This window comes from Sardina pilchardus, chromosome 6, assembly GCF_963854185.1.
Source record: "Sardina pilchardus chromosome 6, fSarPil1.1, whole genome shotgun sequence".
NCBI lineage: Eukaryota > Metazoa > Chordata > Actinopteri > Clupeiformes > Clupeidae > Sardina > Sardina pilchardus.
This window is the reverse complement of record NC_084999.1, coordinates 25,070,143-25,075,142: the sequence shown is the minus strand read 5'-3', so window position 1 is coordinate 25,075,142 and position 5,000 is coordinate 25,070,143. Positions and strand designations below refer to the sequence as shown.

The window sequence follows — 5,000 nt, the reverse complement described above, 5'->3', positions numbered from 1 at the left end:
CTCTCTCTCTCTCTCTCTCTCTCTCTCTCTCTCTCTCTCTCTCTCTCTCTCTCTCCATCATCCATCTCTCTCTCTCTCTCTCTCCCATCATCCATCTCTCTCCTGCCATCCCTCTCTTTCGCGGTGCCTCTCATTTCCTGCTATCTGTAGGCGTGCAGTTGGCTGCCTCTGTCCTCTGGGTGTCAGCACTAACCATGTGAAAGAGCCTGCAGACACCACACGGCAACACAGCACGGCTGGCTTACATGGCTGTGTGAAAATGCTCCAGCTTTTACCCTCGCTCTCTCTCTCTCTCAGCTGTCTGGTCTTAGGTGCATCTCACACTTTCATCCTATCTCTCTCTCTCCCCCTCTCTCTCCCTCTCTAACACACACACACACACACACACACACACACACACACACACACACACACACACACACACACACACACACACACGCATACACACAGGAAAAAGCTTAGAAACCTGGTTGTCTCGGGAGGGAGAGTAGGGCTGAAAAGTGTAACTGATTCCCAGGTTGTGTGTGTGTGTGTGTGTGTGTGTATGTGTGTGTGTGTGTGTGTGTGTGTGTGTGTGTATAACTGATCCCGGGGTAGTGTGTCTGGTCTGGGACACTGATGGGCTGCTCATCGATGGCCTCAGTGCCCTGGACACACAACCCGTAACCAGAGAGCCACTCTCACTACCGACACACACACACACACACACACACACACACACACACACACACACACACACACACACACACACACACACACACACACACACACACACACACACACACATTGAGGGACAGAGGTGACTTTCAACAAGTTTCCTTCTCCAAAGGAAGAGGAGGTCTTCAGGCTGCACTAATGCCTACAGCATAAACACTTACAGTATGCACATCCAACACACAGCAGACACCTCAGCAAGAATGTCCACTGCACAGCATCAACACACCACACCTCTGCACACTCTCACACACCATACACACTTATAGACTTTAAGCGAACCCCACGGCATACACACACCTATACACATTATGCACACATCGGTTACACTTTGACTGGAGCACTCCTGTATTAGGAGGTTATAATACATTTGTAAGCACCTGACAACGCATCTTAAAACAAGCAACATTAAACTGACACAATAAGTAGAATGCACATGAGTACTGTATATCTTGCCTCCATATTTTCACTCACAGTGCATTACCGTGAGATAATGTATTATATTGTATCCACTTTATTTAATTTGTGGAGTATTGGTAGAAATGTCACAAAGACACAAGGCATGCAAACTACGGTAAATGGATGTTATCTTCTGTTCTTGACAAAGAAATGTATTTACTGCATTTACTGTAATACATAGCATATTTATTGTAATAGCCTCTGTCAGTTGAGAAGCATTGCTAAACTTAAACCTTTTATCATCATAGAATAATTTGGAGAAAGACATTTATGCCTTCATAACATCACGGTTAGTTGACTGTGATTCCCTCTACGGAGGCCTCGCTCAATCACTATTAACACGCCTACAGATGGTCCGGCAAGACTGCTGACTGGTACCAAAAGATGGGAGCGTATTACTCCTGTCTTAAGTCCTCTCTCTTCCCCGGCTCCCCCGGTCCATTTAAGGATTAATTTCATGATCCTGGCGATGTATTTTAAAGCTCTAAACAGTCTGGCCCCAACCTACATCTCTGACCTTCTACACTCCCACTCAGCCCCCCAGGCTTCTTAGATCTTGCAGGAAAGGGCTTCTTCACATCGCTACCTCTCAGCTCAGGCAAAAAAAGGGGTCTTCAAAGTCGTTGTTTTTGTTTGTGGAATAAAGTTGCCACCTGACATAAGTATATACTGTGTGTTGCATGTTATTCTGATCGAGCCATTATTCCGTTTGTAATCAGATTAAATGTAAACGGGGCCTTGCTCAAGGACACAACGGTGGAAGCTGGGAATTGAACCCGAAACTTCTCTGGCTACTGCATGCTAGCCGCATTTATTCATTTAGCAGACATTGCTATCCAAAGTGACTTACAGAAAGAGAATAACATTCAACTTCCGTCAGTGTAAGCTGTGTACAATGTGCTTTAGAAATACACTTTACTTACCTACATACTTACTTACATTACTTACATACTGTACAGTAAGTCACTGTAGCTGTGACAACATGTTCTACAGTGAATGCAAGTGTGGAATATTAAGTACCTGTGAATGTAGTCTTGAACTGAAGTGTTCTAGAGAGTTCTCAGGTGCCTGTTTGGAAGCTAAAGGGAAGTGGAGCTGTGGTGCTTATAGTCTGAGAGTGAACGTGGGCTTTAGAGTGGAGTTGTAGCTTGGAGAGAGCAATGCCAACAAAAAGAGAGCAAGACAGATCATCTTACATGTCATACAGTACGTATTATTACTACTTCTTATATTTTATTAGTGCTTTGCCAATATTGTATGTACAGTCATGCCAATAAAGCTTTTTGAATTGAATTGAATTGAGAGAGAGAGAGAAAGTGAGAGAAAGTGAGAGAAAGAGAGAGAGAGGGAGGGATAGAGAGAGAGAGGTAATGAACTGGAGGTGGTAGACAAGCGCTGGATTGTAAGATTGATAAAGGTTCCTGGCATAGTTGGGTGAGACAGCTGGAATATCCAGGTGCAAGCACTTAACAAAAGGAGCAAGGGAATTATTGAGAGCATAATGAAATGTCCTTGGTGGGAGAGAAAGAAAACACGACATTATTCTCCCCCTTTTTGTCACTTCACTTGTCATAAATGAGCTGAGAAATTTTCATATTGCTTTGCCGTTTTTCACCGGGGAGAGAATCTTATCAGCCAAATGGAGTTCCCCCGCCTTCCGTTCGCCCCGTGTGAATTCTTTTGATAGACACTCTCTCTCTCTTTCTCTCTCTATCTCTCTCTCTTTCTCTCTCTCTTTCTCTCTCTCAGTCTGCTACCCTACTCTTTCTATCATCCTCCCCAATCCGCTCAGTCCTTCTGCTATTCATGAAGCACATTTGTTCTAAATAAGCCTGAAAATCATTCAGGCAAAGAGCTCAAGGTTATTCCACTGCAATTTCACTCACTTATGTCTCCCCAAGGGGCCGTCGCAGTCTTAAGGTGGGTCCATAAAGGCATCCATAAATGTGATTGGACAGAGGGACAGTTGAAATAAGTCGTGATTGGTTAATGGAGATGTCAGCCATGGGTGTGGTTGTCAGACAAAGGACTGCATACAGTACATCCTGATCTGGGTGGCAGAGTTTGTGAGTGGAGGAATTAACGTGCTAAATTGAACTCTCTTTTTCTCTCTGTTCAAACTTTTGGTGGAAAGTTACAGCGCATGCATGGTTGGCCATGTGTGGATAGCTTGTGTTCACATTTGAGACCTGGGTGTAAAATGTGCCTCAACAAGAGCTTGAAACAGTCAGCCCAGCCCTACAACTCTGAGTAAACAATCTGGCCTGCATCGGTCAGTCTTGCCGAAGAAAAGCGGATATTGATTGAGCTCGTCAGTGCGTGTTCTTGGATAAGATGGGGATCTGCCCTCTGGAGTGAAGTTTGCTGAGTGTTTTACTTGTGCGCCCACACACAAGCCTGCTTAGCTTTATGTGAAGGGATGAATTGATAGCAGAAGAGGCACTTGCGGACGTGCAGTAGATCACAGTGGGTGGGTGGCTGGCCTGATGAAACCCTTGATCTTGGCAGACTTAATGTACTTTTTTTTGGTAAATAATACCCCTTAGATAATGCTCTTTGTAGCGTTTACCTGCTTACATCCTTGATGTATTCAGTTATTCGGGATGTTTTGTCTCCCTCTGTCCTTTCTTGTCTTTGGTGCATAGAGCACGCTGCTCAGCCAGTTGCAAAGGCTGGGCCAGAGCTGGCCCAGGTGTGGCTCATATCTGGTCTTGATCTGGCCCACATAAGGTCCATATTTACACCAGAGCCAGAGTAAACTTGTCCTCCCTGCTCTCTCTCCCTTTCTCTCTCTCTCTCTCTCTCTCTCTCTCTCTCTCTCTCTCTCTCTCTCTCTCTCTCTCTCTCCCCCTCTCTCTGCTGTGCACCCCTGCAGTCCCCATGAACTTACCCACCTCAGTTGTCACACAGTAACATTTTATTACCCTCTTCTTTATACCCCACTTTCCTCTGCTCTCTTTCTCTCCACATTCTCCCTCTTTCTCTCTCTCTCTCTCTCTCTCCCTCTCCCTCTCTCTCTTTCTCTTTCCCCCCATGCAATTGATTTTGGAGTAATTAAAAATTCCATTGTCTGGAACCCAGCCAGCTTCATGTTCTATTCATGCAGATTAATACATATTTGTCTGTGCCACTGGGGGTAGACAGGCAACAGTCTTCCCCATTAAACATTCATGAGAGTGCAGGAGGCCGGGGCTTGTCTGCCTGCCTGCCGTGTTTATGGGACCACATCCCTCCGCCACGCCAATGGCCCACTGAATGGGGGGTTTTATCACTAGTAAGGGAGCTTTTAATGTTCATGCCATGCCAATGAGATGTCAGTGGTCTGTGAATGGCTACGGCGGCGCTTGGTTCTACAGACGGCTTGCTGCCAGTGACAGACTGGGATAAAATAAAGAAAAAAGCGACCCTGGCATTTGCAACACCACACGGTCCTACAACTACCGCCGCTATGGTGGTAGTGCCAGTAGTTGTAGGGCCGTGTGTTGTTGCAAATGCCAAGGTCGTTTTTTTTTCTTTTCTTTATTTTATCCCATTTCCAAGGACAAGGTCATTATTAGAGCACTACATTAGAACCATGGACCAGATAATTATTAGAACACTACATTAGAACCATGGACAGGGTCATTATTAGAACATTATATTAGAACCATGGACAGGGTCATTATTAGAACATTATATTAGAGCCATGGACAGAGGCTGCCTGATCATCAAATTAATCACTACTGCTACATAATAGAAACACCTAATACACAATACAGCATAAAGTATATAGTATCACCACACAGTGCACACCATATAGCAAAAAGTATATAGCATCACCACACAGC

General features: G+C 44.9%; 1 protein-coding gene across 1 annotated transcript in view; it reads left to right on the top strand.

The window, feature by feature from the left end:
- The window catches only part of adgrb1a (adhesion G protein-coupled receptor B1a), a 75,926-nt gene that overhangs the window by 9,593 nt on the left and 61,333 nt on the right, over window positions 1-5,000 (top strand). The gene's annotated exons all lie outside the window — the stretch shown is intronic.